We start from the raw sequence: 11,180 nt of genomic DNA, 5'->3' as shown, positions 1-11,180 counted from the left end.
TGTAGAGTCTCGTGCGAAGAGTCCTTGAAATTATTTGGATACTTTTGCATTAGCGTAAAGAGAAAACCTTGAGGAAAATATTCTGAACACCTGCAGGAAGCTTAAGGTCATATAGTCACTTGGAGACTGTGTTACTCCCACCTGGCTTTCTCCATACACAAAGCTAAACTGCCAGCAAAGCTAAACTTTTTACCTGCACCATTGGATAAGACAACTGAAATGGAGCCCTTCTCTCACGTGGGCTGGAAACCTGCTTGCTGTGTTCACACATATCATTTACCAGGGCCTTCCAGCAGCCTCCAGCTACAGAAGGGTAGATGGGCTCAGACAGCAAAGAGCCACAGGCCAGCATCACAGAGCCTGGAGAGCATATACTGGGGCACCTGCAGTGCACTGAGATTGGTTTCACTCCCCTGTTCTATTGATTTATTTGTTTCTGCTTCTGAAGGAAAAACCAGTAACTCCCATGCCTTGCTAATGAATACTTTGTATTGGAATACAATATTCTGTTTTCGTGCTGTTTCGCATTGTGCTGCTGTTCACTAGTTGGAAACAGAGTAAGGGGCTCTCTGTACCACAAACAAATCAGCTTTTAAAGCAGCTTTAAAAAGAGATCACAATTTAAACACTATTAAGTGATAACTGCTCTGTTCTTCTTTAAAGCCTTTGCTAATAGAACCAAAGGAGATCTGGACGCAGCTCTGGGAATCTGTTTAGCAGAAATCTTTTGAAGGCTATGGAAAAAGAATAGCCCCAAATGTCAAGTGTTTGTGTTTTGTTTTTTTTTTTTATCCAGTTGTCTCTACTTATGATGAAAACACTTGGAAATAAGATCTGCAGTTCTCCCACTCTTCTTTTCTAGTCAGCTTTGTCCCAAACAACACAACTACTTCTTGCTGCCCATATCCCGGTAATTTTGGCTAATGGACACAGGCTATAAAGTAAAGAAAGAGCCACCTCCAGAAAGCAAAATCAGATCTGCAGTGATCTCCATGTGGATTTCTAGGCTTAAATACTCACTGTAGTGTTTCTTTCATTCAGCCTTTAGCCAGCTGCAGTTTCTAGCTGGATGCACTGTTTGCTTTCCAATGCACACAGCTGTAAAAGGCTGAGCACAGCTGGGCTGATGGCTTGCACTCTCTAGTAAACCAAATCTCTCCTTCTGTGGCAGCCCCAAGCCAACCAGGTGTGCACAACATTTCAGTTAAATTCAAAGCAGCAAAAATGCAGCGGGAAATTTTTGGTTGTGCTTCCCTTACCACTGACCCTCAGCATCCAAAATCATCCCTGCTCTTTCTTTTTTGCACTGCTATTTCTGATCTGTTGCAGGCTAGCAGAGCTGAGCAGCACTCTTCACTTACTGCATATGTCCTTGCTGTCTATCTGTCCCTGCAGCTGCTGCTGAGGAAGATGCTCTGGAGACAGTCTGTGCTGGGTGCTGAAGGCAGCATCCCCACTTCTCTAGGCCTGTGAGAGCTGGGTCACACCTCTTCACACTTCCCTGCACACAAGGTGGATTAGGAACCTCCCTCCTGCTCCCACAGTCACTTCACGGGAGATGAAAGTACAGCCACTACACAAAACATGTGTGTCACTACGCAGTGAAGGCTTTCAGAAAACAGGGAAAACCCTTCTGAGGCTGACTTATTCTCTGCGAATTGCTATTTGCAGCCCGCTCTACATGTGGTCCTGCAATCCTGCCATGAAGCGCTGTGAAAGAGGCAGCGCTAAGCAACGGGAAGACAACACACAGTGAAGCAGCCCCAAGGTTGGAACCAACTTCCAGGCTGAACTCAGCCTTTCCAACTTTCGAGGAGCTCTGAATTTACTCACACACAGATTAGTAACCAGGAGTTATTCTTAAAATGGCTTAAAGTTAGCAGAGCTCAAGGTCTTCGGTGCCAAAACAGAGCTTCCCATCCACAGCTGTGCACGCGAAAGATGATAAATCAAGCTAGCTATTGTTTCTCCAAATCTTTGCTGGGACTAAGAGTGTGTTTTTGAAAAATAAAAGTCTGGAATTTAACAATGAAACAAAACCGGCCCCATTTCAATATTTGTATTCATAAACCAGAAACAAAAATGCACTTCCATTTGAGCACTGTTGTCTCCCTACTCCCATAAAAATTAATGAATATACATCAACTAGCTGAGCGATCTGTTTTCCAAGGCTTGGATTTCTGGCTTAATACTGATGTGCTTGGCACAAATTTAGAAGTTATTTGGATGTTCAAACTAGCCATTTTTCCATTATTTATTTATTTTTTAAAGCGATGTCCCAAACAATTATTAATGCTCCAAGGAGAGGCTGAACTGCTTTAAAAATCTCCCCAAAGAACACAAAAACAATGAGAAAGTTACATTGCAGAGAAGAGCTTGCAATGGCCTTGCCCAGGCTTGTTTCCTCACGACCCCTTAGCTTGGCTGGACTGCTGCTCACTTTCTTACTGCTTCATGCAGCAGCTTGCCTTGGATGCTGTGTTCTAAAAGCTGCTGCAGCAGCAACTCTGAGTCTCCTACCAGAGGCTATGTTTTTATACTGTATTTTGTACCACTTATTGAGAAATAAAGAGTTTGCAGTTTGCTTTGTATGCATACAAAAATTTTGTATGTAAAAAAATAAACATTGAAGCAGATGGTTCATTCCTTATTGACAGGTTCCTGGGCTCCCTGCTGGGAGGGTGGAGGTGGAAAGTACAAGGAAGGAAACATCAGCTCTGCTCCTTCAACTTCAAGGCCCTAGAGACTCAGCAAATTAGTCCTACAAGTCAGAGGGCTATCCCAGGGGGCAGAAGCAGAGCAAGAAAACAGTTCTGAAGAGGCTTCTTAGGAAGGAAAAACTAAGGGAACCAAGAGCTGTGGAAGAGGAATGTTGATGAGGCCAGCGTTTGCTGCCCCATAACAGCAAGCCCCTGCAGAAGGGCTGAGAAGCAGATGGAGGCCTCTTCCATCTGTAGGACCCCTGATCTTGTAGGACCCCTTCCCAAAACAGTCTGGTCATGGAGCCATATTCCCCACCCCATCTCTAGGATAAATGCACATCTCACACGAACTTCAGAGACATCCCTCAGGTCAGTTGTCTCCTACAGCACAGACACAACCAGTCCTTTGCCCATGTTCCTGGCAAGAAGAGTTGCTCCATAAATGAGTGCTTAAAAAAGAAGCAGCAGATTCTCTCCTTCTTCTGTGCATAACTAAAGTAAGTAGCCTAATCAGAGACTGATTACGAGATCAATTTCTGCTCTGTAATTTAATATATGGTGCAGGTAATGGGGCATGCTGCACACCATGTGCTGTTGCATACAAGCTGATTGTTACATGTCCCAGTCTCAGCACTGCATTTCTCATTGCTGGGCAAGTTCTCTTCAGCCTACGGGAGATGGAACAATGTCCTTATCCTGCCTGCAATAAAATGCATGTTCTGAGCATATAATCTGCAATTCACAGGTCTGGAAGACCAGAAACCTGGGAGGACCAGGCAATTTCACATTACTGACTGTGAAAATGTCAGCAGGAACAGTTTGTTCCAATGGCATCCAATGGGTGGTTGAACACAATGATTTAATCACCCAAGTGATAACCCTCATTATATCGTGTAAACTGTGGCACAGCTTACACTATTGCAGGAGCAGGAAGGCTATCAGAAAGGGAAGATAACCAAAGCTGTGTTTTATTTGAGCAACATTCTGAGCAAAGAAAAGAATGCAAGGAGCTATATTAATGGGAAATATTTGAGGCTGCTGATTAGAAATGCACAGTGAAATAATATGACCTCAGCACAACACTGGCCTGGCACACTGCAGTCCCTTCCTTCAACATCATGACCACCATAAGCATAAAATCAATAATATATATATAAGAAATATCATTGCTAGGACCATTTTTTCCATACTTCCTTCCTAACTCCTGCCAATGACCTCACTGGTTTCACCTTCCATCACATCCGACACAGCTTTCTGTCCTCTCTCCCTAACTCCCTGTCACATTATCTCATATATAGGATTGTTATGGCCACACCATAACCAGGAGCATCCCATTCACCCAAGCCTCCATACCTCCCCCAAGCTCTCATTTGCTTTTTTCCTCCTTATCCCCTCTCACTGGATGAAACTGCATCCAGTGCTCACTGAGGCAGCTTTACCCCACCCGCCTCAGAACGTGCCGTCACCACAAACTGTCCAGAAGAAACAATCTGAGGAAGGATGGTCATGCAGCGAGCAGGCTCTTCCACTCCCAAGAGAGGAAGAAGGTGTTCGTGCTGCCCCTCTTCCTGCTTCCTCCTGTTCCACACATTGCACATACTTCAAAACTGAAGTGGTTTCCTACACATCGCACAATGAGACCTCTACCATGACCACTCTGCTGAGTGAAACTGTTCCTGGTAGAATCTTTCTAGTAAAGAGGCTTAGGCTAAGAAAAAATACCCCTCGCCTTTGACATCATCTTCCTACCTTGATATAATTCCTGTTAAGAATTTCTATTTCCTTTAACTAGTGCCTGTGGAAGTCTTCAGAACTTGAAGTCACAACCAATGCCATGACACATCACTGGCACATGTGTGTATGTTCACCTGTATGCACATGTGTGTATGTTCACCTGTATGCACATATTTAGACTCTCAATGTTTAATCTCACAGATTCTCTTACTAAAAAGTAAGACATGGCTTTAATAAAGATCTCTCAGGAGAATTCTCCAAGATTACGCATCAATTTTAATACTAATTTAAAAGAACTGTGACCTTTCAGAGGTTCACTCAAGGGCTTATTGCATTTTTTCTATCTAAAATGAAATTGCTTTAATTTTAAGGGTTTATTGTTGTTATAAAGATGAGGAATGGGAGGGTACAGTCAATTGCAGTACAGCAGAATGCAATAAATATAGTTTAGTGCAGAAACTGAGTAAGGTGACTGACCTGCAGACTTTGAAGAATGAAAAGAGGCTTTTCCAGAATGAAAGAAAATCAACTTGCAGAATTTTCCCAGTCTCCAAAAAAGCTACAAGGGAAAGGAAGAACAAAAGCTTTGACATCGAGCTATTCTGTGCGAGCAGGGCCCCAGAAGCCATACATGGTTCCAGCAAGCTCCACAGACATTCTGCTATCAGCCTGCCCCAGGTGTGCTTGTGGCTGCATTACTCAATTAACATATGCACCAAAGTGGCTCATTAGATTTACAAAAATGGTTTGTCAGTTATTTTTCTACATTCAATTTTCTTTCCTCTTTCTTTAAAAATCCAGGACTCTGGGGGGGTGGGGCAGTCCAGCAGGAAGCCAACAAGGCCTGCATCTCTGCACAACATTTCAGTTGTCCTGTGATGTTGCTGAGTGGCTCTGGGTGACCAGCTTACTTCTTCCATCGAGGCTGCCAGTGGACACGGGGAAAAGACACTCATATACCCTGGGAGTCTGCCCTCACCTAGGAGAAGGCCAGCCTCAGGCTGTGCCTTGACCTCACCTCTGGCTCTGTATATCAGCACTGCGGCTGCAACCTGCTTGGGACAAAGGGAAGGCTTTCACTGCAGAATGCCAGGGCTCAGGAGCTGCAAGCATGTCTGTTTAATGAATGCTTCATACGCTGAGCAGCTTGACTCTCTAATGTCAACACTCATTCAGTGCAGAGGATAATAACTTGCAGAGAAGACAGCCACTCCTGCCAAATTCAGCAAAGTTCCACCTCCCCTTCCATACAACGAGTACAATCCTATATTTTTAAAATCTCATCTGTCGATCAGGGTATTTACGATGCTCTGTATTCATCCCCAGGGCTTTTGAGCACTCACTTATCAAAGCATTTGCCTGTAAAATGGGAATTTAATTCTGATCTTTAAAGAAAAGGAGAAAAGCTTAAATGGCAGGCTGGATTGTAAACAGGACAGAGGCCTTTACTTTTTGGACTGCCATCTAAAATGAGTGGCTTGCAGAGGGCTTGGTGAAAACAACCAGATCTGTGGCAGGCAGTTGCCTGCATTGCAGCAGGCACCTTGCAGGAACTGTGAAGGGCTGCAGTTGTCCTCTTGCCAGTTCATTCTTAGGGAGGGACGTCTCTGAGCATCACTGAAGCTGCATGGCTAGCTCTACTACAGGGTGCTGGAGGGCTGAGCTAGAAAGTGGAAGGCACCACTCAGAAATGCAGGGCTGGAGCTTTGGCATTTATTTCCCTGAGCTCAGCCTTGGGGTCAAACAGCACAGAAAGAGCCTTGTGAAGGGACGTTACAGGAAGCAAGTTATCATCAAAATTGTTAATGCTTGTTTCCATTTTGAAGCATGAAGTTCAATTTCCTTCTCGCACCTCTGATATAATTTTGCAGCATTCAGCACTCTGTGGTGACTGCTGATATATAAATAACTAATTAGATAAGGCTCTGTTTATCTGAAAAAGCCACAGCCTTCTGAAGGCAGAGCTCGGGCTGTGCAATATGCTGCTAGCTTTTAAGGAAAGCCAGGCTGAGTCCTGTACTGCTTTGTTGACTGAAGGCATACTATTCCAAAAAAAAAATAATAAAAATCAATGCTCGAGTTGGATTCCTGAGTCTGTGGTTAAGCTTCAGAAGTGCAGCTGGATTGTCAACCTACCAACAGCCTTGAAGTCGGTGCACATTCCAAGTGTGCTGGAAGTCAGAGCAGTTATGCAGGAGCCAAGGACTGGCAGCATGGCCAAGCTGTCCAGAATGCTCGTCAGTGTTTCAGAAGCATGCAGGAGGCCTTAGTTGAAAATCTTAGCCAAGCCTTGGGCAACCACCATGTTTTAACTCCCTCCCTTGTACAAGAAGAGCTTCAGTGAAAAGAGTGCTGTGTCTTTCCCCCGTCCTTGCTTTTCTGCGGACATCCATCTACTCTGCTGATCAGCCCATAGGGTTCATTCTCCACTAATATTTCAGATGAATACATGGACTTGACCCTGGGACTCCAGAAACAGAGGTTGTAATGGGAAAGGGAGAAGCTGGAAATGCATCAGTTGAAGTACAGATAAAGAGAAATCAGGCATCTATCAAGCAAGATTAGCCATATATTTATGTCACAGAAAGCAGATTTTTCACCCCCAAAAAACAATCTTGAGAAGATCCACCTCCAATTATATGCCCTCCCTGCTGTCAGAAAAATTTACACTCAGTAAGGGGAAGCATTCTCCCCTCCCCACTTGAGGAATGTATTTCTTATGGAGACAATAAACACTTTTCTTTTGATTGAAGATGGTTGCTTATTTTTTATATTGGAGGTTGACAAGCCAGCGGCCGAGTCTCCCTCCAGTCTTTAAAGACAGGTCTATGGCAAGAGGAGTGCTCCCAAATGAAGGGAAAAAACAGTTGGACTGCAGAATCTGTGCTGGCATATGGGGGAGTCTATAAAGATCCCTCATGTTCACATAATTAAGGTAAAACTGTTGTGGTGAAGTTTGGTCCAAGAAGGCAGGTCCAATAACCTGCAAGATGAAGTGCGTGCTGTCGTTAAAACAGGCCAGAATTTGGTGGTGTGTTATTGCTGGCACTCCTCCAAAGAGGAAATGAGAATACTTGTGCTCTGCAGAAGGTGGACTAGTGGGTAGTTGGATTTCACACCAGGTCTGCAACTGTTCTGTTCCTTCGACTGCACAGAGGTGTGTGTGATGGGGTAGGGAACGTATTGCCTGTGCCATGCTGACTTAGGGCTCGTGTTGAGCCTGATGGATGAGACAGATGGGCTGGGAGAAGGGTCTGTGTCATGGAACACCGGTTTGGCAGCAGTTTCTGGAGCTTGGTAATGCAAAGAACCAGTCTCTGGTGCTCACAGAAGGTGCTGAGATGACTGTGCTGGCAAAGGCCTCCTCTCTCCTTAGCGAAAAGTGAAACTCAGGACAGGCACAGCAAAGCACTGGTGGCTACTGGCCAGCATCCTTTGAGCCTGTCTGGAAAGAGCACTACTGATCCAGAAGGGGATGGTTTGTCTGGTCCTTGCAGCTCTTATCATCTTTGTTCAGCCTGCTAGAAAGTTGGACAAGCTATTCAAATGACCTTGGCAGCTCTGGGGTACAGGTGCCATCACTGGACTGAGACCAACCATTAACTTCAAACAGTCCAAGAAGCCTTTATAGTTATAAAAACCTCTAATTTCACTGGTACAGACACAGCAAATGGAGCCTGATATGACATTGCATGAAGATCTTTCATCCAGCAAATTTATCCAGGCAGTGCACATGAGCTGCCACAAAAGAAATTCCAATTAGGGGGGAAAAAAAAGGACAGTGAACAGCCATCATGAAGAAACAGTGGAGCAAGTGACCAGAGAGGCTGGTGAGTCTCCTCCCTTGGAGGTACTGAGAGTGCAACTAAACACAGCCCTAAGCAATGTGATGGAAGTTTTCCCAGCTCCAGGCAAGGATTGGATCAGGTGATCTCCAGAGATCCCATCCAACCTAAAGGATTCTGTTATTGTGTAATTCTTCTAGGATTTCTTAAAGTATCATGATAAAATTGCCTGTGCTTGAAGTTGACTGCTTGGGGATAGAGGGGCATCCCTTGACTCCTTTTAATACGTTCAGCCTTAGCAAACACTTATCCATCCCAAAAGCAGTTATGCAGTGAGAAAGTCTGTGGTAAAACAATCGTAATAAAACAAATAAAAATGATGCCACTTGAGAGAATCAAGTATTTTGTTAAAATATGCTGTTATAGAGTTTGAACACTGATGGGATGCTATCTTCAGTGCTGTATTTGCTGTGTGAAATGCCTCACATTACAAAAGAGGGTAGAAAGGAGAGGTTCATAAAAGGAGGGAGTTACTTCAGATGTTGTATTTGGAATACTGAGAGGGGATTCTACACGACGTTTAACAGCCCACCCACCAATACAAGGTGTGCACCTCTTACTCCCACTCCAAAGTGATTGTCAAGAAATTTGACCAAGCACAAATTCTGCCAAAATGTGGTTACTCGACACCTCTGGAGAATCAACATCTTGAAGTATTTAGTTTGGAGAAGGACTTAGGGAATATGAAACAGGCTCTGATATTTGCCATTTTCCACAATAAAGGAGGGAGGAGTGAAGGAATTACTCAAAATGAGAGGGAAACAATACAGTTTGTTACGTCTATGTACATCCTGACATGAAGTGACTAATCTACTGACTGTCTGTTGCATACAGTCAGTGATTAGAGACTAGAATTTATTTTTGAAGGTGCCCTTTCAATCAAAACAAATGGTGCGATTGATTCAAGTCTCTGTGTGCAAATACGACAATTTATAGACACTTACATGCAGATTTGACTAAGTGATTTTTTTATCCCTACTGTCCATTGCTCGCTATTCATCACAGTCAGTGCCTATCACAACCAAAGTTAAGGATCAGCAAAGCAAACATTACAATAACATACATGAAATTATATATAGGACTCATAGCGTTATGGTTACTAAATGCCTTGATTACAAAATACAGCGCGAATTGTTCCTTGATGATGAAATCCAGTGTAGCAGGGCTGTGCCACAAAGCTAACCAGGATCTTAATCTAAGCAGTTAAAGCAAACCACAGAATAGTTTTATTGCATTCACCACCCTCAAATGATTAAATTCAGCTGCCAAAATCATTGCAGTACTTAATGGACGAGAATGTCTTTTTTCCTCTGCAATTAAAGACTCTTAGAAACAAAAGTTGCTCTGTGCCACTGTGTCATACATTGTTCCAGTTCCACCCATTATCCACTACTAACATCTTTGAACTGAATCACCTTAAATTATCCCAATCCATTAAGCAGATTCGAAGTTCACCCATTTAAAATTGGTTTGATAAGTGAAAATATTTAACACAATGAACTTCATAATTTTGTATCATTCCTAATAGCTCACCTTCACTTAGCAACTTCTGAAAATAAGAAAACCCAATGCATAGGACCAGAGGCCTGGGGTTTGTAGCTGGCAAGAACCCACATAGTAGGGTAATGCTTACACTACTCTAAATGCAATTCAAATCCTCAACACTAGACTTCCACTGCTTTGCAGGATTATTTACAAAGCTTTCAAAATACATATCAAACTAGTCCTGGCGTAACGCTGTAACAAAGTGATGCTACTTGGTGTTGGTGAGCACTCAGGTTACCCAAGCCAGAGTGCTACAATTCTGTGTGTCACACCAAGAATCTCACTGAGGTTCAGATAAAATGTGGCACCAAGCTGCAGTATGGATTTACTGTCTCCTCTTTCAGAAGCAGCTGGAGTCACCGAGAGAATCTGCAGTACAGTTAGAACCACTCAATATCTAATAGAGCACTTTATTAGATCTTTCCTCGTGGGAATCTTCTGTTAAACATTGGAAATATAATCTATTGCCTTAGATAAATACGCAATAGGAATTGGGAGTTATTAACGCTGCATAAAAAGACTATTCCTGCAAGAGGAAATTAATTAGGAAAGGCAATCCTAAAGATTCAGTTATTTATGTGATTTTAATTTAGTTCAAATTCTAAACTAAACTTTAATTGTATTTGCACCTAATTCACCCAGAGGATGAAAGGGCCCATTTAAACAAAGGACACTCTGGCTTCATTAAATGATTACGAAAGGAACTAGAAATTGATGGCATTTTACACTATTGTTCCAAATCTCAGGGGATCTGCATCAGATATGCTATGTAACATTTAAATAAATCAATTCTGGAATCCCAGTAAAGGGATCCATAATTACTCTTTAATATCTCAAAGCTCTGCCTTCCTCAGATGGAACTTGTCACTCCCAGGATCAATAATGTGTTGTATCGATAACACATTCTTGCTCAACCCAGCAGATATCCTTGTCTTGGAATGAAGTCTGTGCTACAGGTTAATCCTCAGTTTCAGAGAAAGTCATGGGAACAGTAACCTAACTTGACAAATACACACACATGAGCAACATTCATAAAAATTACTGCAATACTGAACCATTTGTACCTGTACCCCAGCAGGACTCTGTAGTCCTTTCCAACCTTATCACTTGTTCTCTGAAGGGAGAGCAAGGCAGACAGCAGTAGACAGCAATATCACAGGAGATGTGCAAAAGCTGGTGCTGCAGTGTCTTGTGGCACAAGAGCTGAAAGTTTCCATTCTTTTTCCTCGTGCACATCTGCAAAATTGTCAGTCAATGCAGGGTTTGTTGCACAAGAGGATGTGAGAGGAGCTCACTGCTGTGTCCCCGGCATACACCACCACGAATGTAACACCAATTATTATATGCATTTAAC

Source organism: Coturnix japonica, chromosome 1 (genome assembly GCF_054131305.1).
Source record: "Coturnix japonica strain WE chromosome 1, WE-NBRP24, whole genome shotgun sequence".
NCBI classification, from domain to species: domain Eukaryota; kingdom Metazoa; phylum Chordata; class Aves; order Galliformes; family Phasianidae; genus Coturnix; species Coturnix japonica.
Note: the sequence above shows the minus strand (reverse complement) of the source record.